Source organism: Prionailurus viverrinus, unplaced genomic scaffold (assembly GCF_022837055.1).
Source record: "Prionailurus viverrinus isolate Anna unplaced genomic scaffold, UM_Priviv_1.0 scaffold_76, whole genome shotgun sequence".
Lineage (NCBI taxonomy): Eukaryota > Metazoa > Chordata > Mammalia > Carnivora > Felidae > Prionailurus > Prionailurus viverrinus.
In genome coordinates this window covers 352,021-379,500 of record NW_025927638.1, presented here as the reverse complement: position 1 = coordinate 379,500, position 27,480 = coordinate 352,021, and the positions used below count along the sequence as shown (strand labels likewise).

General features: G+C 49.3%; 1 long non-coding RNA gene across 2 annotated transcripts; it reads right to left on the bottom strand.

Moving 5' to 3' along the window:
• Nucleotides 1–48: 48 nt before the first annotated feature.
• On the bottom strand, nucleotides 49–27,035 carry LOC125159877 (uncharacterized). 2 transcript variants are annotated; one of them, XR_007149961.1, is made up of 3 exons: nucleotides 26,935–27,035; nucleotides 12,288–12,393; nucleotides 49–86 (listed from the first exon to the last, which is right to left on the bottom strand). It is a non-coding gene; the product is annotated as an uncharacterized LOC125159877 (long non-coding RNA). The 2 variants fall into 2 exon arrangements; XR_007149960.1 differs by lacking the exon at nucleotides 49–86 and adding an exon at nucleotides 4,760–5,397.
• Nucleotides 27,036–27,480: the final 445 nt, after the last annotated feature.

Here is a 27,480-nt window from a genome sequence, read left to right as displayed (position 1 = left end):
AAAAATGTCTTTAGTCACCCAGTGTAGAGAGATGTTTCCGTTACGCACGCATGCAGAAGAAGCCTCTTGTTTGTCTTTAAAATGAGCTGAAAAGACAGCAGATAGGTAAACACGAACCTAGGTGTTGACTCAGCACTCCCTGCAAAGCTGGGTCTCTACGGGTAAGCATGCATCTTACGGTTTTGTTGTAAAATACCATCACTCTTCCTGCCTGAAAACTGAGGAATTTTGTAAAGTATCTCCAATAACAACAATAATCCTGGGAACAGATTTCGAGATGGATCAGTGCCAAGTGGAGGGTGGTGGAAAGGGACAGGTGGGAGGGGGGGCGTGTGCCTCTTTCTTACCCACAAAGGGGCACACGTTAGCCTAACCGCGGTTGCATCGAGGTCCCGCACAGGACCCGTCTCCTCTTGGGAACTGTCATCCCATGTCGTACTCATGTCAGTGAGAAATCCAGAAATGTTTCTGTGGTCATCTGGAATGTACACACAGCATTTTGTTTTGATGAGAGTGTAAGTTATACCTTGTGCAGCAGTTAGCACATATGCCATTCTATTTTGTAGAACTGTTTTCTGCATTCGAGTTATGTTCATATTTAACACTATAATGGTATGTTGAGAGTCATTTAAGGCCTTAACTGTGTAACAAGTGATGTATGCACAGCCATCCTGTAGACTCTGTTTGGTGCAGTAAGCAATCAGCTAATTAATCAGAGGTACTCTTCTGGAACCGAGAAAAACAGGGGTGACTGGTTAGAGCAAATTACAAACTTAGTGTTTCCTAGTGCTGCCAGTGAGATGCTAGATGTCGGGCGGGAAGCATCCTCAGAGGAGAGTGGGAAGAGGCAGCAGGAATGAGGTTGGTCTTTCTGGTTTGTACCTCAAATGTCTGTGGTGGTCCTTTTGAATGGCCCATTGTAAGAAGGACTTGTTAGTAGAACTTGGGGAAAGAGAATGAAAAAGAAAGTTGCCATCATCATAAGAGGTGTGAACAAGTGTTCCACAGGTTCACAGGAAGAAGAAGGCACATTCGTGTGCTAATGGATTTCCTGTGAAAGGGGGTACAGGTTTCATTGAGATACGGGAGCCTGTGAAAAATGCCCCTGTAACTTGACTGCAGCCCTTTCATTTTGGAGTCAAATCCCCTCTTGTATTTGACTTTCCATCCTTTGAATAAACCAGGTCTTTTGGGTTTCTATGGGGTAGGTTTCTAGTAACTGTCAGATCAGGTTTAGGAGGGACATGTTTGCATGCTTAGAGATTTATGAATTAACCCAGCCTCAAGTGAAGGATGAATAAACCACTAGCCTCTTTGTCTATTGGTAGGTAAATCCATCCCATCTTCCAGTCATTTAAATCATATACCCATGGGGTTATTATTCCCGCAGAATAACAAGCAAGAAGATTGTCCATACCTGTGCTACTGTGACAAAGTTTACCTCCAGTTGTCTAGCTTAGGCAAACAACAAATTTTTAAAGACAATCAAAACTAGGATTTACCATCCCTAACGATGCGTTCTTGAAACATAGTTTGTCTCTGTAAAAACCCTCATTTCCAGAGATGGCCAAATCGAGACTAATTCGCTCGTAGGACAAGTCCAGCTTTAACAACCTTGGCCCAATTGTTTCCATAAGTTCAGCAAGAATAGCGATGGATCATAAGGATCTTTTCAAGTCTGCTCTGCCGGAACCTTTTATCTGGAATCTCCAGACTGAACTTTTTGTAGCCTCTCCAGGCCAGAAGCCAAGCCAGTTACTTCTGTCAGACAGGCCTGCAATATCTGTGGAATTGGGCGAATTCCTCTTCACGAGGTCTTCGAGATATCCTGAGGTTCCTGCACCTGCCAGGAAGTGACATTCTTGACTCACCTGGGGAGGCTACTGGGAACTCCGGAAGCAAGGTATCGGTCAACATTTCCAAGGGGCTGTATGGCTCCATGTTTCCCAAAGTCAACCTTGGTCCCTTGGAGCTACATGCTCACACCTCTGAGTCTGTGCATGGGTCTCAAATAGGACGTCCCAGTCAAAGCCTTGGTAAAAATAACCAGTATTTCCAATGGTGTCCCATTCCAAGGACTTACGCAAATGAGTACGATTGTCACGAGAGAAAGGATACTCACTGGGAGCGTGTGAATGTCAGAGGGTTTAGGTAGAGAGAAAAGATAAACACTTCCGCTCACAAAGGAATGCTTGATGACATTTCCGTAGATCATAGCTATCTTAAGAGGAAGTTTCCTTCACCAGAAAGAGCAAACATCGGAGAACCAGCAGTCTCTGACAAGAGTCCCAAAACTCTGATCTTCCTCAGTTAGTTCAGTCCCACGTTCCCAACTCTTGTTCAGTTTGATTGCAGCTTTTTAATTCTGAATTCTGGACATTCTTACCCGTTTTCATGTTCATCTTAAAGACATCAAATACCCGTGTTTGTCCACAGAGCCCTTTTTCCGAATCAAGAGGTCCTTAAGGATGCAGCTGATGAAGAAACTCAGTTATTTCTGCGACACGTAACACTTCAATAATCAGAATATCAAGTGAGGACCTTATGCCAAAACACTGAACACTTTAGGAATCGCGTGTAGAGTGGGGGTAGTTGCAACATTTACCCGCGCAGTACAGCCCAAGGTTTACCATCATTTGATAGAGCTTTTCTGAGTAACATAACATACCAAATGAAAAGGCCTACCTGGTCAGAAAGACTTCATTTACAATTGAAATCTTGGGAAAGTCTGCTAAAACCTTAGAAGGTTATGAAGCCTGTCCCAAATAGGATTGCAGGTCATTACAAACCTTACAACTTTATTTATTCAACCAAGGTTGAAGGTGGCAATGAGAGATCCTACAGGCAAACGTGTAGCATCATAGAGCTGTTAGCAAAGCCTAGCTCCTTTACCAAGGACACGTTTTCACTTGAGGTCATCAAAGACCTGATCTTTAGAAAGCTTTAGAAAGCTTTAGAAAGCTTTAGAAAGCTTTGGTTCTCCTGGCAGACAACTGAGAAAAAGAACCTTGTTTCCAAAGCAGACAAACCTTATGTTTAGGAATCAATGCTTGAGCACTCGGTCCTATTTGGAAAAAAAAAAAAAAAAACAACAAACCTAGATGTCCAATGAACTTCATCTCCTTTGTCATGTAGACTTGAAAGAAAACTTTAAAGTTTCAGGTTACTGAGGCGCCTGGGTGGCTCAGTGGGTTGAGCATCAGACTTCGGCTCAGGGCATGACCTCCTGGTCCGTGAGTTCGAGCCTCACGTCAGGCTCTGTGCTGACAGCTCGGAGCCCGGAGCCTGCTTCGGATTCTGTGTCTCCCTCTCTCTCTAGCCCTCCCCCGTTTGCTCTCTTTCAAAAATGCATAAATGTTAAAAAAAAAAAACACAGCAACAACGAAACCTTAAAGTTTCATGTTACCAAAGACTTTCAAAGCTATCTTAATCTGTGACAACTTTGAACCAGGCACAACTAACCATTATTTTAAGTCATCTTTGTGCTAACAAATTGCAACCGAGATAAAATGAGCTTCTCTGACCTTTGGTAAACCTTGGTAGAAAAAACGTTTTCTATTTAATGCTGATAAGTCTAAAGACAGGTCCGCCAAACTTAGGTGAGTTTCAACACTGAATTGTTTCACCTGCATCCACTTAAAAAAAGAAAATCCGTTTGTTCCCCTGGGATGCCAGTGTGGGGGGGGGGGGTGGGGATCTGGGGCGGGTGGTCCCAGGGGTGCTCTGGGCTCCTTGACCTGGAGGGTAGGAGAAGGAGCCAGCAGTGCCCGAGGCACTGAGGATGGGATAGGAACCAGGTACTCAGGCCACACCCAAGGTGGTGCAGAAACAGGAGGAGGGGGAGGGGAAGGCAGAAGAGGTGAGGTGCCAGCAGAAGGCAGACAAGGACAATTTCCTGGTTCCAACCTCATCAGCTCTGTCAGAGGCACAGATGCCGTTTTCTGTTCCCCCAAAGTGGAAATGGGCGATCTGGGTCAGGCCAGAGAAGAGGGGAAACAAATGGAGTTTTAGCAGCTGCTCGGGAATATTCCTTCAAGTCCCCGTCCCAAGGAAGACTAAGCACACGTGGCTCTAATCATAGCTGTGAAGCCGGGAAATAAATGAGGGAGAAGCCCTCACATCTAGTAGGAGGAGGAACAGAGAGAAAGAGTCCGCATCCCCTTTGTCAGGGATGGCCTGTGTTTCCTCCCTTAACCTGGGTTCTCTTAGGAGGAAGGAGGCCTGTTGAGACAATTATCATCCGATATATCAGGAGGGAGTTTCCTGACCTGGTTCCTGAGCACGTTCCCCAAGGGGACCCAGGGTCCGGGTAACCATGAAGGCCTGGAGGTGGGTACCTCTGTCCGTTTACTAAGGCCACACAGTGTTACAGGATCAGTCCTTTCTGCATTTTGCAAGCCCAGTTGTTGCCAGTGGGTTACAAAGGCATCCCAAGGGAGAATCTTTGGAGACTGAGGAGAAGCCCCCATGCTCCTCCCAGAGAGAAAAGTCGAAAGAAAAGAGAGAGAGGCTCCGTTGCCGCTGACCATGCCCCCGACTCCTGGGTGGCACCCCATGCACACAGTATGTCAGAGCTTCCTGGTGTCAACGTGCCCCAAGGCGTCCCTCGAATAAAATCTCCATGACCACCAACTGGCCGACTAAGGGCTCCTGAAGGAGGGATGCTAGCGTCCCCCCACTTCCCCATTGCATTCTAGACTGCAGACAGGTGCCTGGTGAATGGACTGAAATACCTTACCCCGAAGGCCATGCCTGAAAAGGGCCCTGATGGTCATGTCCTGATTCCCTGGTCTTTGAAGAGCATGCCACAGAGGCCAGGCTCCAGGTTCTTGAAGAACCTGCCGTTTGTAACCCACGGAAAACACTAGAAAAGTTTCACAAGGGGGAATCAATTGCCCAGTTTTGTAATTTCAGTAGTAGTTAGTAGAGGACATTGACAGAAAGCAGCACAGGTGGAAATCCATCATGGTCCAAGTGACAGTCCCACCCATAGAGTCTTCACAAGCAACTCCCCTAGGGAATGGTCCCCAGTTGGGTTTTAATTCACTCAGGTACTGGTTCCTGCTGTCTCCCAGTGAAGCGGTTGCGGCCAGAGGTGGCTAGTCCAGAGTTGTGGAGGGGATCGCATTAGACCCCTGAAGAGGAAACCTCACTTGGGAGTCTTAGGCTTCGTGGCTTAGGTGGCTGTCCCGTGCCCTACACAAACAACGTTGTCTAAGGACAGGAGTGAAGACAGGACATCAAGTTTCTGGATCTCATTACCATCCCGGCCAGGGTACCAACTTGCAGCCAAAGGGCAGGCGCTCTCCTCCCCACAGAGTGGCCGGGGCTAGAGGGTAGCAGCCTGCTCAATCGACAGGAGAGTGTTCCAGTAAGACCACACTCCCCAAAAAGCACCTGAAATGAGAGTAAAGGAGGAAAAGAGAAAAGTAGAAGCTTGCAGGATGATTGCCAGCTTCTATCTTAGGGGACTTGAGATAAAGGAAGCAGACTTCCTCAAGGGAAGGATCCTCGAGGATCCTCGAGGTTGGGATCATGTACAGCTAAGGTTCTCTTTTGTCCCCCACCAAAATGTCATCCTTGGGGCATCTGAGCTCCCACAGGGAGGCCACTCTGCCTGTTTCAAGGACTTGTCAATGGGATGTAGGCAGTAAAGGGATTTATTTTCCACTGGCCTTACTTTCCACACATCACCATGGCAAGCACTTAAACCCCTTTCCTTTCTTCTTGGGTAGCCAGGACTGTCTGGGGTTATCAAACATATTCCAACCAGGGGGGCAGGAGGGGTGCAGTACCGGCCTGTATTTTGCCCTCAGCCTACCTTATGCTCCCTCATCACAGGGCACACCATCATGGTAAGGCCCTCCTGTTTTGCCGACTCCCACAGCCACAGTCCTTCCCCAAACCAGGAGGTACAACAGGTCAGTGGCAGGACAAAAGACTGCCAGTGAGCCCGCTATACCTGCCGAACTCTTCAAAGAGAAACTGAGGCCCGAAGGGCACCAGGAGACAGAGCACAAGGAAAAAATGCCAGACAGTCTCCCAGCCAGCCTAGAGTCCAGGATCCCCAAAGGGAGCCCAGCCCCCTAGCGGAGCCCTGGAGCCTTCTCCTCGAGCTCCAGTTCAGCCCCGCCCCCCCCCCCCACTGGAGCTCGAGCACATCATCCGGCAGCAACACCCCCAGCACTAAGCTGAGCCCCAGAGGGAACCAATGGGGCCCAGCCTCTGTCATGGGGAACAAGGTCCACCGCCAGTAGTGAATACTGGGAGCCATGGACAATGACCCCAGGATCCCGATTTGGCAACACGAGCCAAAAGGGACCGGTACGAAGGTTATTCAGATTCTTAGTAACAGCGTTTTGCTATGTGACACCTAAAAAAGGGAATAAAATCATACCCCTTTGACCTTAATAAATATCATCAAATAACACCATTTGAAACCTACACTGAAGGAAGACAGGAAGCTGCACCGAAGGAAGCAGCTGAGCCACAGTCCGTGTCTTTATTTTGTTCTTTCACTTTACCTGGGTTTTATTGTATGTGATTATTCTTTTTATCTGTTTATATTGGTTTAATCCATGCCCATTGTAGTTTACAAAGTGAAAAGACAAGTACGTTTGTATACAATATACAGACACAGCGTCGCACAGTGGGGCCCAGGGGCGGGGCAGAGGAGGGAACAGAAGTTCTAATGCCAGGAATGGATCTGGGTAGAAGCCTGGGCAGCCAGCCATGCCAGCCCCTGCTTAGGTCAATTCCTATTTCCTGGGTCTCCCCTCTCCCCCCAACTCCTAAAAAAGAGCCCCAGAGATAACACCAAGGACGGGATCCTGTCCCATTGGGCGAGTGCCCACGTCAAGAGAAGAAATATACACCCCTGAACACATAGCACGTGGGAAGGGATACCGTTTCAAAAAACTTAAATGAATAATTACTTAGAGAGGGACAGTGCGAGTGGGGGAGGGACAGAGGGAGAATCCCAAGTCTACTCTGTGCTATCAGCTCGGAGATCGACGCGGGGCTCCAGCTCACAAAACTGTGAGATAGAGACCTGAGCAAGACCAAGAGTGGGACGCTTGAGCCACTGAGGCCACCCAGGAGCCCCGTGCCTGCGTTTTAAGTGGAGGGAAAGATGCTGAGCTCCAGGAAGCCTGGGGACATGGCACAGAAGATTGGCCAGGGCGACGGGTGGGACCAGATCCAGAACAGCTTCACAGGCTGGAGGAGTGTCGGTGGGATAGTGACCTGCTGGATTTGGAGTTGTAGGAAGCACAAGGTGGAGGGCCACACCATCATGGTGAGGCCCTTCCTTTTTGATGACTCCATGAGCCACAGCCCTTCCCCAATCCAAGTTCCAGCCATCTGGGGCAGGGGGGTCTTCTGGGAGGCGCCAGGACAAATACCGAGTGGGGAATGCAACTATGTTCTAGTATTTGCGACCCTCAAATGAGAAAACCTTTGGAGGAAATTGATGAGCGTCCACCCAAGCAAGAGAGCAGAGTTCAAAGCCATTATGAAGGACCGATGGGAAAATATAGGGCAGGAGGAAGGACTCAGTCCTTATGTGGAGCCAGGCCATGACACCGAGGACCCCCCAGCTGCCTCAGGTAATGACAGAGCAGAAGGAAAAATGTCCAGGCAGTCTCCCACCGAGCCTAGAGCCCAGCCCTCTCCTGGAGCCTCATTCCAGCCTTCTGCAGCTCCAGCATATTCTCAAAGCAGAGCCTTTTGACTTCTGTAGGAACCAGCATCATGAGAACCATTAGCAGGGCCAGGTGTGACCCATTCACCACAGACTCAGACACGCACAGCGAACGCTGGAGCCAGGGAGCACGTCCCTAGAGCCAGAAAACCACTGTGTAGAAACTGCATACAGATTGAAAAAAAAAGATTTTTCAAAACAATAAAATAAAACCCAAATGAGAGAGCCACGGCTCCATGCCTCCATTTTATTTTGTTTTGTTTTGTTTCATTTTCGAAGTTTAAAGCAACTTCAATAAATACTTGTTTTGAAAGAGAGGGACAGTGCAAGTGCTGGAGGCGCAGAGAGAGAACCCAAGCAGCCTCTGTGCTATCAGCTCAGAGCCCGATATGGGGCTCCAACTCACAAAACTGTGAGATCACGACCTGAGCAAAACCACGTGTGGGATGCCGAGGGACTGAGGCCCACCCAGGTTCCCCATCCCTGCATTTTAAGTGCAGCGAAAGATGCTGAGCTCCAGGAAGCCCCGGGACAGGTGCAGGACACTGGCCAGGAATCGGACCCAAACCCACGCAGGTGTGTGTGATGCAACATGGGTGCACCGTGTGGACATGGTGGCCTGGGCAAGCAGATATGGTCCCGTGGACAACGGGAATGTGCACACCCCTCAGAGTTCTCTGCAGTGGATTCCCAACAAGAGGGTATCTCATGTCCGCGGCCTACAAGAGGAGAGGCCACCCTAGCTGCGGGTCTGTCCTGTCCCCAGCTGGGTGAAGCTTTAGAGACTGGGCTGCTTTTCCTGAGGCATCTCTCTCCTCCCCTGCTCTTGTGTTTTTTGTATGGGGTGGAGGGAGGCCGTTATTCCAAATCTTGTAATGAAGTCGATGCCGCAGAAAGGTGTATCACAGATACTCTGTTTGCATCCTCGCCACACAGAATTGGGGCCGTGCATGTCCCGGTCGGAGGAGTGTGGAGTGATGTAGTCCTAGGGAATTCACCAGAACAACTAAATAGAAAAATCACCTAAGGGACTTGTCGTGGGAGTATTGCAGGGCAGAAATGCAGACTGTGGAGGCGCCTGGGTGGCTCAGTCGGTGAGTGGCCGACTTCGGCTCAGGTCATGATCTTGCAGTTCCTGGGTCCGAGTTCCTCATCGGGCCCTGCACTGACGGCTCGGAGCCCGGAGCCTGCTTCAGATACTGTGTCTCCCTCTCTCTCTGCCCCTCCCCAGCTCTCACTCTGTCTCTGTCTCTCTCAAAAATAAAGAAATGTTATAACAAATATTTTTTTTACAGAAATGTAGAGATTGTGGGGCACCTGGGTGGCTCAGTTGTTTAAGTGTCCCAATTTAGCTCAGGTCGTGACTTTGCAGTTTGTGGGTTCGAGCCCCGTGTCGGGGTCTGTGCTGACAGCTCGGACCCTGGAGCCTGCTTCGGATTCTGTCTCTCCCCCTCTCTCTGTCCCTCCCATGCTCATGCTCTGTCTCTCTCTGTCTCTCAAAAATAAACATTAAAAAATAAAAAAAAAAAAAGAAAGCAATTAGAGATTGTATCCTACCTTCCTACACTAACATTGCCCCACTTTTTCAGAAGGGCCAAGGGGAACATTTAGGTCCTGTGGCCTGTGTTGCTTATGACCAAGAGTTCACAACAGGGTAACAAAGTCCTGAGAACCAGCTTGTGTGGGAGTGGAAATGGCGAGGGGGTTGGCCCCCAAAGTAGCTTAGGGGTCCCAAACGTTGCAGCTGAGTCTCCACTGTAATGCAGGAGTCTAGCTTTTCCATGTCCCGCATGGGGAGGGATCCCCCCCCACCACAGGAACCTGGAGCGTTTTCACACCAAAGGAAGCTGTGCACATACAGGACAGAGGTGGGGAGGCAGGCAGGGGTGGGCATTTGGAGCAGCACCCTTTATTTCCAGGACCACGCCCACTAGTGCATTTTGCTCTGCATCCCCAAACTTGAATGTCCCCTAGCTCAGGGCCTGGGAAGCAGTCTGCTGGGAGCATGGGATGCTCCACCAATTACACTTTCTCCTGTGAGCTCAGGGCCCCTGGCTGCCTCTGGTCTCCTTAGTCCAAGCGGGTTCTCGGGGACAGTCTTCATTTTCTAAAGAGTGGGGACCAACGTGACGACTTCCACGACTCAAGACACCTTTGGCTGCAGGTGCACAGTGGGCTCTGGGTGGGGAGCTTCAGAGACAGTCATCGCGTCCCTCAGCGATTTGACACCCCTGGTGGGTTCTCACCTGCTTCCTGAATTATGAAATTACTTCATGCAGCTTGTGTGATGAACAGTCTCACGTAAAACATGAACTCAGGGTAGAGAGTGGTCAGTGCCGAGAGAGGACATTAAAGGAGATGTGGCAGACGTGTCCATGTGGCTCCTGGTGGCATTATCCACTACTCAGAGTAACCAGACACCGGACTTTGAACTGCCCGTGTGGCCGCCCAAGACCCTAGGGTTCCTGGCATCCTCTGCGGCAGGGCCGGTTGAGTGACCAGACTCTCCCCCCTGGATGGGACGGGAAGTGATTTGTCCTTCTGGGATGTCTCCTAGCAGAGAACCAGGCCCTTTGTGTTTCTCTCCCTGTCCTGCTGCTGGGAACGCAAACTCCCACCCTGGCCCCAGGGTGGCTCCTCTGGGATGACAGGGCTTTGGGGAGAGGAGCTTCCTGGGGCCGCCCTGCCAGGCCAGCCCTGGACCGTCTGCCTGTAGATTGAGCCAGAGAGAGATGCAAACTCTTGCGGGGCACCTCCGTGACAGCAGCTGAACCTTGTCGTAACCAGGACAGCAGTCTTGGGGCAGACTTTTCCGTGTGCTTCCTTTGGGCCAGGCTGCTCCCAGAACCACAGCCCTCCGAAATTCTCAGCCCTTCCTTCCATGGGGTGAACAGCCAAGTTCGGCTCTAGTCCTCCCCTCTCCAGGGGCTTCCCTGGAAATGCAAGAGGCTCCATGCTCCCAACGTAAGGAGTCCACCTCGTATCTTCAGGGACTTCATCCTCTTCCCTCCAACACCGTGCATTCCCACCCTCCACCAGAGAGGTAGCTGGCTTTGAAATAGGCTGTGCTGACTCTCGCCCTGCTAATAGCTGCGGATTCTAATTAAATAACTCTGGGAATAGGCCGTATCGCGCACGGTGTAACTTGATTATTGCTCGAAAGATGAGTTTGGAGCTGACAAGTTCCCTGCAAAGCTGACAAGCTTAAAAGCTGAATTTGACAAACCGACCAAACAGCAAGCACGGTAGGAAGGTGGAGCCTGGGACTTGGGGACGACTGGGCCTGAGCTCTCAGTCTGGATAGACAGATACCAAGGACTTCGCAGGTGCCTGGTCTGCTCAGGGTCATTTCCTATACGCCCTCTGCTCTTACGGAACCTGCCATTTTATGGGGGGGAAGGACTTCTAATAACATTAACTTTGCTGAAGATGTCATGACAACGTATACAGTCCCTTTGTTTGTTACTCTTAATTGTCTACAAAGGGTCTGGTAGTGCTGCTTTAAAATAAAGTGTATCTAGAGAAAATCTGAGGTTCAGTAAGGCCTACAGATCAGGAGTCGATGCCTTTGAGAAGAGTTTGTTCCTCACGGTTCCCAGGAGGAAGGGGCACGCCACACCATGCAGGGCCACGTGAAGAAACCCCAGGAGGAGGGACAATTGTGACAGGCGCCTTACTTGTGGTTTCTGCAGGAGGGAACAAGCAAGGCAGGTGACACACTTAGGATTGGCTAGTGTGGATAATTTCAGGACCGTGGGGCCTGGGTGGGGGCTGTCCCGAATGATCTGGTACCTGGCCCAGGGGTGATTACCCCAGGTAGACAGTGGCCCGGAGTCGGAGAGTCTGGCAGCCTGAAAGGAAGTGGGGGGGGGTGTGGGCTCTGCGTTGGTCATTTCTATTTGGCGAGTGGGCCCCTAGAAGGAGGATTCTTCCTGGGGGCGGGAGGGGGTGGTGACAAGCCAGAGAGGTCAAGTCAAAGTGACTCAGCATGCGACCTGTCAGGCAGACAGATGCATGCACACCGGCCTCATCTTACGTGTCACCTTCTCCGAGGAACCATCCCCGCCTACCCAACCCCCAGTCACAGCGTCCCCCACCCCTAGTCTCCCTTGCCATTACCAACTTCATCCCTTCGGGGCATTCAGGGCTCCACCCCTGCTCGAGCACCCAGGCACGGCTCCCCCATCTGGAGGAAGAGTCCTCATACACAAGGGCACCAGGTCCTATGCAATCTCTTCTCCCATGATTATTCCCCCACGCCCCAGCCGTGGTTGGCCCCCAGCCTCTTCCAGCCCCACCCTGGCACTTCTGAGCCTCCTGACTCCTGCCTTTCCTCTGCCGTGCATGCCTCTTCTAACACAGTGTGCTCACTGTCTACCCTCCACAGTGTCTTTGCCTCAGGAGCAGGGCACAGAGGTATCTGGGAGTTGTTGTTTGTTTGTTTGTTTGTTTGTTTTGCCTCATTCATTGCTGCCTCTATGCCTAGGTCGGTGCCAGGCACACGTAGGGGGTCAATAAAGGGTGAATAAACAGCCCTCAGCACTACCCAGGACATTCTGGTTTGTGGTCTACAACATTCACTCACCCGGGGCACGTTCACTGAGGCCCTCGCATGCTGGGCTGATTCCAGACACCAGGGCACAGCGGTGGCTCAAGCCAGCAGGGGTCTCCATTCTGATGTAGCCAAAGGTCTAGTGGGAGAGACGGAAAAAAAAAGAAGTGACGTGTACACAAAGTCAGGTGGCGGTGTACAGAGTGGAGAAAAATAAAATCAGGAAGGATGTTGGACACAGTTCTTAAAGGTGTTTTGGGAACAAGTGATACACTAGGCAGAGTTCCAGGTTGCGAGAAGAATAAGTGCAAAGGCCCTGAGGCTGCAGTGGGATGCCCGTGTCTTAATTATTAGTGTGGAATCTTAGCTTTGCCTCGAGTCTGTATTTTGTGCATTCGGTACTCCTTGGTTTCACCTTTCTAATTAACCCGAGTCTGCGTTATCAATCTGTTGAACTCAGCCAACCCCCAGGGGGCAGGTACAAGTACATGTGGGGATACTGAGGACACCCTGGGGGATATTGCTAGGAATGATGAGCAGTGTCCTGGAGCAGAGGACAGAGCAGGGCTCCCATGCAGCCGGCTCAGGTTAGGTGCGGCAGCGAGAGGGCCATAAGGACAGGTGTGTGGCAGTTATCACACTACAGCCCTCCCACTCAGGGTGCCTCGCATTTCCACCCAGGCCTGGTCTGGCTGCTCCTCCTTGCTCTCTGTTGGATGGGCACCCATTTGTTCATTCGTTCATTCGTTCATTCACTTACTCATTCATCAGGTATTCCCATTGCTTCCCTGTGGCCAGATGATGGCTCATCCTGGGAGACCCTCCTGCTCGAAGCCCTTCTTGATTCCCACTGCCTTCCACAGCCCCCTCTGGCCTCACCGAGACCCCCTCCGGTGCAGGGCTATGATCACCCTGGTTCCTCTCTAGTCCGTGAGCTCTCTAAGGGCTCTGGGCCAGATGCAGAAACGGGCTGAGAAAAATGTGATGATAGATAGAATACTGAATAGACACAGGCCACCTGTGGGTCAAGCCCACCTCCTCCCTCTCTCTAGGACCAGAAGGGCTCCATCATTAATAGGAGCCGAGGGACCTTCTCTTACTCCTGTGCTCATTTACACCATTAACAGTCTGGATTTTTTTTTCCAATTTTAATTTATTTTAAACTTTGAGGACATGTCAGGATGGTACCTCTCAGTAATGAGAAACTAATTATCACTTCAAGGGCGGGAATCCATCTGTTGTGTCTGAGCCAAGACAGGACAGTGTGGAAGCTCAGGACGCTGAGGAGACGGCTAGGGTGCCGGGCCTCGGGGCAGGAGACAGATGGAGACGTGGAGACAGGGCTTCCAGGACGTGGGTGGAGCCTGGAGGAGGGGGGAATCTGGGGGCTTCCACACATGGGGGCGAGTGCGCCCAGCGTCACCTTCTGTCCCACCCTGCTGCTCCTGCCTTAGCATGCGAGCCCTGTCGCCCCCATTGCATCCCACCCCTGGGCCTTTGCACAAGCTGGGTCCTCAGCACCTAGCAAAGCCCCTCCCCCTTCAGGACTCTGCTCTTCTGACCCTGTCTGGCCACTGCCCACCCCCCACCCTGACACACTCACCCCATCCATACTCAAATCACCTGATTGTAACTGCCTGATGACCAGTCTCCTGGGGACATGGTCTGCTTTTTGAGGGGCAGCTTTATAGAATGGCAGACTGAGGTTCTAACCCCTATTAGTGTGCATGACCTCGGGCAAGCCCCTTGTCTCACTGCAAGTAGGCCTGGCCACAGCCACCTCACAGGATGCTGTGCTATACATGAGCACATGTGCCATATATGAGCTATACATGCCAGAACTGGAGCACTGGGCTGGGCGTCTGCTGCTGTGTGCCCTCAGTGTTGACCTTGGGACCACAGACACCCGCTGGCTGGGGTCTGCAAATGCCTGATGGAGGGCCATATGAGGGACTGTTAGGGTGGATCTTGGGAAGTCAGAAGCCTTGGCATACCTTGGGGACACTTCCCAGAGCCCTTGTTCCCAACTCCTGGCCCACCTCCTCCCCTTCTCAGCTGCCTCTGCAGGGCCGGCCTTGAGGGCTACCTTCTCAGCCCATTGAGACCCCTGGCCAGGGACTGGGGCAGGCTGACATGGCTGTGGCTCATGCCCAGATGAGGAAGTGAAGCTCCATGAGGCAGCAGGGAGGACAGCAAACTCAGATGACTCCAGGGGCCGAGTATGGAGAGGCAGGGGGAGCTTAGGGAGCAGTGGGGACTGTGGAGGTCTGGGGACACAAGCTCTGTCCACAGGATGGCTCCATCTGAGCCCCAGAAGAGAGCGGCCTGGAGGGAATGTCCCCCCAGCGTCTGGATCTTCTTTTTCTGTTTATATTAATTTTTTTGACTTTATATGCAAGTTAGTTAGCATATAGTGCAACAATATAAATTCCTTAATGCCCCTTACACATTTAGCCCATCCCACCTCCCACAACCCCTCCAGTAACCCTCTGTTTGTTCTCCAGGTGTAAGAGTCTCTTATGTTTTGTCTCTCTCCCTGTATTTATATTAATTTTGCTTCCCTTCCCTCTGTTTTGTATCTGAAAGTCCTCATAGGAGTGAAGTTATAGGAATTTGTCTTTCTCTGACTGACTAACTTCACTTAGCATGATACCTTCTAGTTCCATCCACGTAGTTGCAAATGGCAAGATTTCATTCTTTTTGATTGCCGAGTAGTACTGCATTGTATGTATATACCACATCTTTATCCATTCATCCAGAGATGGACATTTGGGCTCTTTCCATACTTTGGCTAATGGCGACAGTGCTGCTGTAAACATTGGCGTGCATGTGTCCCTTCAGAACAGCATACCTGTATCCCTTGGATAAATATCTAGTAGTGCAATGGCTGGGTCGTAGGGTAGTTCTATTTTTATTTTTTTGAGGAACCTCCATACTGTTTTCCAGAGTGGCTGCAGCAACTTGCATTGCCACCAACAATGCAAAAGAGATCCTCTTTCTCTGCATCCTCCCCAACATCTGTTGTTGCCTGAGTTGTTAAGGTTAGCCATTCTGACAGGTATGAGGTGTTCTCTCATTGTGGTTTTGATTGGTATTCCCCTGATGATGAGTGACGTTGAGCATTTTATCATGTTTCGGTTGGCCATCTGGATGTCTTCTTTGGAGAAGTGTCTATTCATCTCTTTTGCCCATTTCTTCACTGGATTGTTTGATTTTTGGGTGTTGAGTTGGATAAGTTCTTTATAGCTTTTGGATACTAACCCTTATCTGATATGTCATTTGCAAATATCTTCTCCCATTCTGTTGGTTGCCTTTAAGTCTTGCCGATTGTTTCCTTCGCTGTGCAGAATTTTCCTTTTGATGAGACCCCAGTAGTTCATTTTTGCTTTTTGTTTCCTTGCCTCCAGAGACGTGCTGAGTACAAAGTTGCTGTTGCCAAGATCAAAGAGATTTTTGCCTGCTTGCTCCTGGAGGATTTTGATGGCTTCCTGTCTTATGTTTAGGTCTTTCATCCACTTTGAGTTTAGTTTTGTGTATGGTGTAAGAATGTGGGCCAGGTTCATTTTTCTGCATGTTGCTGTCCAGTTTTCACAGCACCAATTGCTGAAGGGACCGTCTTTATTCCATTGGGTATTCGTTCCTGCTTTGTCAAAGATTAGTTGACCATACATTTGTGGCTCCATTTCTGGGTTCTCTATTGTGTTCCATTGATCTGAGGGTTTGTTTTTGTGCCAGTACCTACTGTCTTGATGATTACAGCTTTGTAATAAAGTTTGAAGTCTGGGATTGTGATGCCTCCCGCTTTGGTTTTCTTTTTCAAGATTGCTTTGGCTCTTCGGGGTCTTTCGTGGTTCCATACAAATTTTAAGATTCTTTGTTCTAGCTCTAGGAAGAATGCTGGTGTTATTTTGATAGGGATTGCATTGACTATGTAGATTGCTTTGGATAGCATTGACATTTTAGCAATATTTGTTCTTCCTATCCAGGACCATGGAATATTTTTCCATTTCTTTGTGTCTTCTTCAGATTCTTTCACAAGCTTTCTATAGTTTTCAGTGTATAGATTTTTCACCTCCTTGGTTAGATTTATCCCTAGGTGTTTCATGGTTTTTGGTGCAGTTGTAAACGGGATCGATTCCTTGATTTCTCTTTCTGTTGCTTCATTGTTGGTGTATAGGAATGCAACTGATTTCTGTGCATTCATTTTATATCCTGTGACTTTGCTGAACTCATGGGTCAGTTCTAGCAGTTTTTTGATGGAATCTTTTGGGTTTTCCATATAGAGTATCATGTCACCTGCAAAGAGTGAAAGTTTGACCTCCTCCTGGCTGATTTGGATACATTTTATTTCATTGTGTGGTCTGATTGCTGAGACTAAGACTCTCAATACTATGTTGAATAACAATGGTGAGAGTGCACATCCCTGCTGTGTTCCTGACCTTAGGGGGAAAGCTCTCAGTTTTTCCCCATTGAGGATGATATTAGCATTGGGTCTTTCATATATGGCTTTTATGATCTCAAGGTGTGATCCTTCTATCCCTACTCTCTTGACGGTTTTTATCAAGAAAGGATGCTGTCAAATGCTTTCTCTGCATCTATTGAGAGGTTCATGTGGTTCTTGTCCTTTCTTTTATTGAGGTGATGAATCCTATCTATTGTTTGCAGATATTGAACCAGCCCTGCATCCCAGATATAAATCCGACTTGGTCATGGCGAATAATTTTTTTAACGTATTGTTGGGTCCTGTTGGTAATACCTTGTTGAGGACTTTTGCACCCATGTTCAGCAGGGAAATTGGTCTATAGTTCTCCTTTTTAGTGGGGTCTCTGTCTGGTTTTGGAATCCAGGTAATGCTGGCCTCATAGAAAGGGTTTGGAAGTTTTCCTTCCACTCCTCTATTTTTTTGGAACAGCTTCAAGAGAATAAGTGTTAACTCTTCCTTAAATGTTTGGTAGAATTCCTCTGGAAAGCCATCTGGCCCTGGACTCTTGTTTTGGGGGAGATTTTTGATTAATATTTAGATTTCTTTCCTGGTTGTGGGTCTGTTCAAATTTTCTATTTCTTCCTGTTTCAGATTTGGTATTTATATGTTTCTGGGAATTTGTCCGTTTCTTCAAGAGTGCCCATTTTATTGGCGTATAATTGTTCATAATAATCTCTTCTTGTTTTTATTTCTGCTGTGTTGGTTGTGATCTCTCCCGTTTCATTCCTGATTTTATTTATTTGGGTCCTTTCCTTTTTCTTTTTGGTCAAACTGGCTAGTGGTTTATCAATTGTGTTAATGCTTTCAAAGAACCAGCTTCTGGTTTCATTGATCTGTTCTACTGGGTTTTTGTTTTGTTCTGTTTTGTTTTTTGGTTTCGATAGCATTGATTTCTGCTCTAATCTTTATTATTTCCTGTCTTCTGCTGGTGTTGGGTTTTCCTCTCTGTCCTTTTTCCAGCTCTTTAAGGTGTAAGGTTAGGTTGTGTATCTGAGACCTTTCCTCCTTCTGTCAGAAGGCCTGGATTGCTATATCCTTCCCTCTTATGACCGCCTTTGCTGTGTCCCAGAGGTTTTGGGCTGTGGTGTTATTTTCATTGGCTTCTATGTACTTTTAAATTTACTCTTCAACTTCTTGGTTAGCCCAATCATTCTTTAGTAGGATGTTCTTTAGTCTCCAAGTATTTGTTATCTTTCCACATTTTTTTTTCTTGTGGTTGATTTTGAGTTTCCCAGCATTGTGGTCTGAAACTATCCATGTTATGATCTCGATCTTTTTGTGTTTGTTGAGGATTTATTTGTGTCCCAGTACATGATCTATTCTGGAGCAAATTCTGAGCACACTGGAGAAGAATGTATATTCTGTTGCTTTAGGATTAAATTTTTTTAACGTTTCTTTATTTTTGAGACAGAGAGGGACAGAGCATGAATGGGGGAGGATTAGAGAGAGAGGGAGACACAGAATCTGAAGCAGGCTCCAGGCTCTGAGGTGTCAGCACAGATCCCGATGTGGGGCTCGAACTCACGGACAACGAGATCATGACCTGAGCCGAAGTCAGACGCATAACTGACTGAGCCACCCAGGCACCCCATGTTGCTTTAGGATTTAATTTTCTGAATATATCTGTTAAGTCCATCTGGTCCAGTGTGTCATTCAAAGCCATTGTTTACTTCTTGATTTTCTGTTTAGATGATCTGTCCATTGTAAGTGGGGTGTTGAAGTCCCCTACTATGATGGTATTATTATCAATGAGTTTCTTTCTGTTTGTGATAAATTGACTTATATATTTGGGTCCTCCTACATTTGGAGCATAAATATTTACAAGTGTTAGGTCTTCTTGGTGGATAGACCCTTCATTATGATATAATGCTCTTCTTCATCTCTTGTTACAGTCTTTATTTTAAAGTCTAGATGGTCTGATATAAGTATGGCTACTCTGGCTTTCTTTTGTCAGCCATTAGCATGATAGATGGTACTCCATCCCCTTACTGTCAATCTGAAGATATCTTTAGTTCTAAAGTGGATCTCTTGTAAACAGCATATACATGGATCTTGTCTTCTTATCCGTTCTGTTACCCTATGTCTTTTGGTTGGAGCATTTAGTCCATTGACATTTAGAGTGAGTACTGAAAGATATAAATTTATTGCCATTATGTTTCTTGTGGAGTTGGAGTTTCTGGTGGTGTTCTCTTGTCCTTTCTAGTCTTTGTTGCTTTTGGTCTCTCTCTCTCTCTCTCTTTTTCATCCTTTCCCCCCTCAGAGAGTCCCCCTTAAACTTCCTTGCAGGACTGGTTTAGTGGTCACAAACTCCTTTAATTTTTGTTTGTCTAAGAAACGTTTAATCTCTCCTTCTATTTTGAACGACAGCCTTGCTGGATAAAGAATTTTTGGCTGCATATTTTTCCAATTCAGCACACTGAATATATTCTGCCACTCCTTTCTGACCTGCCAAGTTTCTGGTGATAGGTCTGCTGAAAACCTGACCTGTCTTCCCTTGTAGGTTAAGGACTTGTTTCCCTTGCTGCTTTCATGATTCTTTCCTCGCCTGAGTATTTTGTGAATTTGACTATGAGATGCCTTGTTGATGGTCAGTTTTTGTTGAATCTAATGGGAGTCCTCTGTAACTCCTGGATTTTGATGTCTGTGTCTTTCTCCAGATTAGGACACTTTTCTTCTGTGATTTGCTCACTTAAACCTTCAACCCCCCCCCCTTCATCTCCTGAGACCCCTATGATTCTGATGTTGTTCCTTTTTAATGAGTCACTGATTTCTCTAATTCTTAAATCGTGCTCTTTTGCCTTGGTTTCCCTCTATTTTTCTGCTTCATTATTCTCCATAAGTTTGTCCTCTGTATCTCTGAATTACTTCTCTGACTCATCCATCCTTGCCACCATGGCATCCTTTCAAGATTGCAGCTCAGTATAGCATTTTTTATTTCATCCTCACTAGATTTAACTTCTGTTATCTGTGCAGAAAGGGGTTCTAATCTATTTTCGACTCCAGGTAGTATTCTTATTATCGTGCTTCTAAATTCTGATTCAGACATCTTGATTGGGTCTGTGTTGGTTAAAGTCCCTGGCTGTCGTTTCTTCCTGCTCTTTCTTTTGGGGTGAATAACTTCGTCTTGTCATTTTCAAGGAAGAAGAAGAATTAATCATGTAAAAAATACAAAATTAAAAATTAAACACACACACACAAAAATCAAATAAATGATGCTAGATCCTAGGTGTGTTTTGTTCTGGTTCTTGAAATGAGATTGATAGATTGGAGGGAAAAAAGGGGGGGAGAAGGAAAACATTTGAAAATTTGAAAAAGATGAATATAGAATGAAAAATGAATATAGAATAAAATGAAATGATGGAAGTAAAATAGAATTTGGAAACTTACAAAAAAGTAAAAAGTATAGTAGAAATAAAAATTAAAGAAAAATATTTTTAATAAAAATTGAAAATAAAAATAATTTTTTTCTCTTCCTGTAGTCAAGAAAAAGAAAAGAAACAAAAAAGAAAAAGAAAATGGAATAGATGGACCAGCCAACAGCCTGAAATATGGTTGAAATTACATCCTTTTTCCCTAGAAGTCAAACTATGAAGCACTTTATAGTCCATAAACTAAGCAAGCAGAGAGACTTGTGGTGTTCCTGAAGAGCGAGGTTGGCCCAGTTGGGTGGGGCTTAGTGTAACAGCTCCATTCTCCACTAGATGGCACTGCTTAGCTTACTGGGGTGGATTGTTGTGGCGCTTATAGGTATGTATGCTCATGCGCAGGAGGGGTGAAAATGGTGACTCCCGGCTACCCAGTCTCTAGTATGGGAACTCTGCTCTCCCCAACCAGCAGTCACACACCTGTCCTTTGTCTCCAGCTTCCATTCACTGCCTGCTTTTACACTGTCCGTGACCAAGCCGTCAGGTTGCCAGGCGGCACCTCCCTCCTGAGTTTTATCTCAGATGCAGCGGTGTTTCCCGACCCCTCACTTCTGAGGGTCTGTGGCTTTGACCCGCTGAGACTTTCCATGGGAGAGTCTCACTGAGCAATGGCCAGGTGCCAACCACACGCAGGAACGTTCACAGGACCGTGCTGCTGCTGCTGCGCAGAGACTGCGACCGGGTGACAGCCCGCCCCAGAAAAAGTTCACGCAATCATATAACGGCAGCATTTCAGGGATTATGCAAAATCACAACACAATTCTGGCGCCAGGCTTCACCCTTGACAACCTTGTTCCAGCACCGGCGAATATGGTTGTTCTCCGGGGTCTGCTGGTACCTGTGCCTCTGTGGGGGCCGCACCGCCTCTACCAGATGTCCTCCCAGCAGGGGAACCGCCTCTCCCCTGTGGCTCGAAGACCCACTGGACTTCACTCTGCTCCTGGGGATTTGCCCTTCCCACCAGAGCACTGCCAGGTATTGAGCTGCGGACTTCCAGGCTCTGTGTTCCACCTGTTTATAGCATCTTAATGGAATTTAAGCCCTCTCCTTTCTCCTTTCTCCCTTTTTAGTTCAGTCACTGTGGCTGTTTCCACTTTTTCACTTTCTCTCCAAATGCTTTTGGGGGGGGAGTGTTTTTCCCGTACCTCACCCCCCCGCCCACGTCTCCATCCTCTCTCTACATGCAAAAACAGCTCCCTGCCCTCCGCGGCTTCTCTCTCCCCCAGTTCACCTCTCCGTGTTGTGTACCTGCTGAGTTCTGTGGTTCAGGTTATGCATGTTGTTGTGTTAATACTCAAATCAGTTTTCTAGGTGTGCAGGATGGTTTCGAGTTGATCTGTCTGTATTTCGTGGATGCAAGATGCAAAAACAACTTGCACGCTCTCCCTCCATGTTGGCTCTTACCCAGCTAGATCTTCTCATGTCAGATCACACAGCCACCGCTAAAATCGCCACACCTGGGTTTCCATCTGAACTCTCCCAATGTTGAATGTGAAAATTAATTCTTTCAAAGTCTGGATTTGGCCCCTGAGGCCTAGTTCCTGGCCCTTGGTTAAAGTCGCTTGACTAGAGATGGGCTGAGGGCCAGGAGCCCCGAGACAGGGTCCAGATTCAGGATATGTGCAGCCCCTGTGCCCCCACCTGGTGGCCTCCTTGTGGACATGCAGGGGCACCCCTTCACCACCACCACCCCAAAACCAGCCTCCTGGGCAGGGTGCAGTGGCCTGCAGGCCGCTAGGTCTCTGCCTCACTGGCAGAGCCGCCTCACTGCCTGGAGCTGGCTTCGGATTCCATGTCTCCCTCTCTCTCTGGCCATTCCCTCGCTCATGCTCTGTGTCTCTCTCTCTCTCTCAAAACTAAATAAAAAACGTTAATTAGAAATTTTTTTAAAAAATTAGTTGCTGATTTCAGCACCATGGGGACAGGAGGACTTGGTGACTCACCTGGAGACAGAGCCAGGATTCAAACCCAGCCTGGCACCCTGGAAACATCCCTGTCCTTCCTCCCTTTTATGACTGCCTGGTTGTTGGGCAGGGATGGCTCCCGGGGCTGATAGCTGGTACCTCTCCGAGGGACACTGGCATTTGTCATGATGGCTCCTGGGGAAGTAGAGAGTGTGGGCCTGGGCATCAGGTCTGCATCAGACCCCAGCTCTGCCCCTACCTGCTGTGTGACCTGGAAACTGCCCTGACCTCTCTGTGCCCTGCTTTCCCAACCTGACTCATAGGGTTGCTGTGCTTGGCATGCAGTTGGCTCTCCATTGAAGGACAGAAGCCAGTGCTTCCAAAGGGACCTTCTCTTACGAGCTGAAAGGTGACACACGTGGGCCATGTGTCACTCAGAGCTGCTCCTTGACAGGCGAGGCTAGCGTGACCCAACAGGTCCTCCTGTCCACACACCCCTCCCACCTGAGGCCTTTCCCTTGTCACTGACAGTGATGAAGAGCAGGTCACAGTGCCCCAGGAAGTCTGAACTGAGTTTGTGTGACCTGGGCGAATCCCCCGTCTCCCATGACTGGGTTTCCTGGTCGTTTGAATAAGGGACAGAGCGCCACTCACTCGGGTCTTAGCTGCAAGGCCCCCAGGGGCACGATTTACTAATTGCCCCACTGCTTGGGGGCCGGGAGGTATGGATTCCAGGGCACATGAGCCTCTGACCAAGGACTTTAGGGGACTCCAGGGGACTCATGCCTCCTAGAACAAGGTTAGCAATCCAAGGCCAAGTGAAACTTGTTGGGAAAACAGCCCTGCCCACTGCTGAAAATGCAACTGTGACACATGGCAGGTCCCAGGTGCCTGAACCCCCGTCACCCAGAAAGCAGAGCTGGAGAGTGCGGACTACCTATGGCTAAGGTTTGTTTTGCATCAGAACAGCAGAGCCGAGGAGTTGTGGCAGACACAAAGGCGGAGTAAAATGCTTTATGGAGAAAGCATTCCGACCCTGCCCTGGAAGACAGGGATCATGACAGCAATGATAGCGTGTCTGGGAGCACACTCAGCCCCAACCAGCTTCCGAGCTAACCCGGTGTTACCTCGCTTAATCCCCCCCACCCCACCCTAAGAGGGAGGGCTTTCAAGAGTCCCAGTTTACAGATAGGAAAACTGAGGCTCATTTTCCTTTTGATGACTAAGTGATGGAGCCAGCTTTGAATGCCGGTGTTCCTATTTCAAAGCCATGTCTCGCCACCTGGTTTGGAGAAGGGGCGGGTCCAGGCGGCTGGGACACTCCATCTTTCACACATACATCCACCCTCCAGGGCCTGCTGTCCCGGAGGCAGCTGGATGAATCCACTTAATCGATTTCCTCTAAATCCACTCAATCCCTGGCGGCAGCTCTCCTGGCGGCCTGACACTTTCCTGGCTGAGGTTTTCTGGGTGAATCCTCAGCGCTGGCCCACCCGCCCTGCTTGGTCAGACAGGCCCCTCCCAGCCTAGTGATTCTAAACCCTCAGCTCAACGTTTTACAGAACTGCATGAAAAGAGGCCTGCTGGCCTGTGTGCGAGGGGGAGTTTATTGGGGTGACCTCTTAACACTAAAGTCAACACAGGAAGGGAACAGAATTGATGTGCATAATGGGACTCAACTTGAAGCTCAGAAGCTGTGGCCCCAGAAGAAATCAGCTTGCCCTTTAAGGCCAGAATTGGCTGACCTGGCAACCCGGGCACCTGTCCATCCCAGGATGTGATTTTCTGGAACAGAGGGTCTTCATTAGGGCTGCTGCCCTCTCAGACACGGGCTGGACCGTGAGGGCCTCCCCCACGGTGCACCTGCCCACCTGGGCACCCCCAGACCGTGTGGTCCCTGCAAGAGCAGGGCATTCTTCACACTCGGCTCAGAGGGCCCCAGGGCATAATGGATGGATGACACGTTTATGGGGTCACATGTGTGCCCCTCTGCATGGGTGAGCATGGCACAGAGTAGAGCCCTCCTCCCTCCCCTCCCCATGTCCTCTCCCTTCCCATCCTCTGCACCCCCCTGGTGGAGCGCTGGAGTCAGCAGGAGTTCTGAGCCCCCCTTGGGTTTGTTTAGCCAATAAGCAAACTTCCTGAAGTCCTGAAGTCATACATAGCACGGTGGATGGGGAAAGGCAGAGGCTCTGGGGTCACACCCTACCCCACACCTCACAGCAAGCCCCCACTCACTTGCAGCCTCTGCTGTCTTTTCTGGAGAGTGGGACACAGTCAGCCCCACCCTCAAGCTGGGGGCATCCCGTGTACATGACAACACCAGGCACCGAGTCATTTCAGGCCCCCTGGGGCCTCCGGCTGGAAGCCAGGCTGAGGGCAGGTGGGACCGGTGGGGGCCACAGGGTCACAGATGTGACACAGTAGCTGTCTAAAGGACCAGGCTGAGGGTGTGCGTTCTAATATCCAGAAACAGGTAGCTGCCACTACCAAATGCACGAGTTAAGGTCATTTTTGCTCTCTCTTGTCAATTATAATCATCCGTTTGAATAGAGGCCACCAGAGTTTTATTAGTGACATTATTGGCTGTCACAGAATGGCTCTACTCTGTTCCTAAATTTCCTGTACAAAACTGCAATTTCCCCTCTGCTCCCGCACTCACTCTCATGCTCAGCGTCTCCTAGGAGCTCCCCATAGCCTAAGGCCTGCCCCGCTCCAGGCCTAAACTGGAAAATGAGGGCCTGCCCACCTTTCCCACCTGTGCAGTGTTCCCACGGTAATGAACCAGCAGTAATCCCGAGCACCCAAGCTGTCCCCACACCTCTGCACCTCTGTGCCATTCCTTCTGCTCTCCATCCCCTGTGCTTTGAGCCCTCAGCTCCCTTATCCACTTGTCCCTTAGAGCTGGATGGTGTCAGATGCTCACATAGTAGCCTTTGTCCAGCCCGCCCTGCCTTCTTCCTGTGGATGTTCCACTTGGAGGAATCAGGGTTGGTCCAAGCCAGTCACGGCAACCACTTTTCCTGCAGCTGGTGACTGGCTGGGGAAGGGGTTCGGGACTCAGTTCTGGCCAATGAGGTATTAGAGGAAGTCTTTGGGGGCTTCTGTGAGAGATTCTCCTTCCTGAGAAGAGGTGGACAAGGTTCAAGAAGGTGCCCCCTTGCTTCCGACTTGAGTGCTAACTGTGCAGATGTGACGGCCAGAGTGGAGGCAGCCACACTGCAACCATTAACCAGTGACACCAATATTCTGTTAAGGGTAGAACGGAGAGGCAGGAGGCACCTGGGTCACTGATGACCTTGTGGGCCACCAGACCACCTCTGGACCTCCCATCTCTCACATCGTCATTAAACATTCAATGTTAGATGCCTTCGTAGTTTAAGCCACTCTTGGTAGGGTTTTCTGTCACTTCAGCCAAACACATCCAACTGATACAGCCTTCTAGTGTCAGTTAAAATTTCTCTGTTCTTAACTAGTTCCCCAACAGACTTGGATCTCTGCCCCTGTCCCTGTACTCTACACCCATGAGCTACAGTGCTGTCTGTCTGGTTGGCCCATTCACGTTTGGTCTGTGAACACCTCTGGGACAAGCCTCTGCCTTTTCCTCTCTGGCCAACCTGAGCCTGCACACAGTGGGCCTTTGGGTCACCTCAAGGACCTCACCACACCCTCTCCTCTCCCATCATGGCCAGAGCCTCCAGCCATCATGAAGCCTTCCAGTTCACTTTGGCCCAAGCACTGCTTCCAGACCCCAAGGGCTTCGACAGCCTCTTCAGTGTAAAGCGTGAGGTCTTTTCTAAATAGAGCTTTCCAGCTGTCAGCTCTTGCCTCGTGTGTCCCTTCAAGTGCTAAGCTGTTGATTTCTTGTCAGCTCGGCCTCTCCTGTGGCAGGCACGGGAGGCCACAGTTCACAGAAAGGAGTGCACGAGTGAGACATGGAAAGTGCAGTGATGGATACATCCCATTCCAAACCGAGTGAGACTCTTGCATGTTCTGGAAAAGACCTCGGGTGTGCAAGTCGGGCGTCAGGTTCCCCAAGGCTCCAAGGAAAGAGATGTCCCCAGGCATGGTGGAAGGGTGAAGGCTCTTGGCCTCCCTTGTAGCAGCTCCCAATGCCAGCTGTGAATGGGGGACTGCCCTGTGGTCACATGAGCAGGACTCTGCCAAGGAAAGCAAGGGAAAGAGAGGGATTCTGGTCCTCGGGGAACTGGGAAGGTGTGTTAGTGCTGGGGAAAGGAGGTCCCTGCCTGCCTTCAGTGCACATTGCTTTTTTGAGTCTTGTAACAGGCACGTGACAGTTACCAAGTCTCAGCACCCACAGAATCCCAGGCGTGGGGCCGGGTGCCCTGACACACGGACAGGCCATACCATGAGGCTTCTCAGGCTGCACACAGCAGAATCCGGGTGTGCAATCTGGGCTCCACACTTCTAAGCTATAGCCCTGTCACCTCCTTTCTCTGAGCCTCCACCACGTCCTCTAAAATGGGGTCATCCGTTGCTACCTTAATAAGGTCGGTCCTATGAGGATTAATTTGGGTAATGTGACTGGCTCAGCCTATGGCAGGCCGCCAACAGATACGGTTTGAATCCATTTGGATCTCCAGGTTAGACTGTGGAGTTTTTCACTGTTATCTCAAAGTACCACTTGAACCTAGCCTAAATCCATACTGTCACAATTCCAGGATGCTCCATGTAGACAACTTCAAGGAGCAATTGGAGTTGTTGTTGTTGTTGTTGTTGTTGTTGTTTGATAACCACTGAGTGACAGAAAAACCAAAGCGGCCTAAACAAGCAATCAAACGAGGCAGGAGAGAATGATTTACGTACCTAAGAAGGCTAAGGGCAGACAGTTTTAGGCAAGGCCGTACCTGGGTGCTTGATGACATCAGTAGCAATCATCTTTCCCAACCTCTTGGCCTTGCTTACTTTCCTCTGTGCTGGTGTCACTCTCAGCTGGGCTTTTCTGTTAGGAAAGCAAGATGGCCCCCAACAGTCACCTTCAGCCTCCCAACAGAAAAAGAACCCCTCATTCCCTATGATTCCAGCCCTAAGGTCTGGACCCACTGGGACCTGACTGGCACATACCCAGTGCTGAGCCAATCATTGTGGCCAGGGAGGATGGCCAGATTGAGGTCGTGTGACCACCCTCCCTAAGGAAACTCCTCAGCCGTTCAACCTGATTTCCAGGGTGGGAGTGAACCTGAGAGAACAGAGGTTAGTGTCCAGTTGCTGCCCTCCTCTGTGCTTAATATCCTGGGTTGCACCTGCTCTTATCCTCTTCCCGCCACCCCACTGTCTTCGCGGCAGCACTTCTTCCCTTCCCCCACTGCTTTCTTCCATACCATTTCACCCGTACCAAAAAGGAACACGACTTCCTGTTTGAATTTAGGATCCGGGGCCCAAGCCCAGCTTCA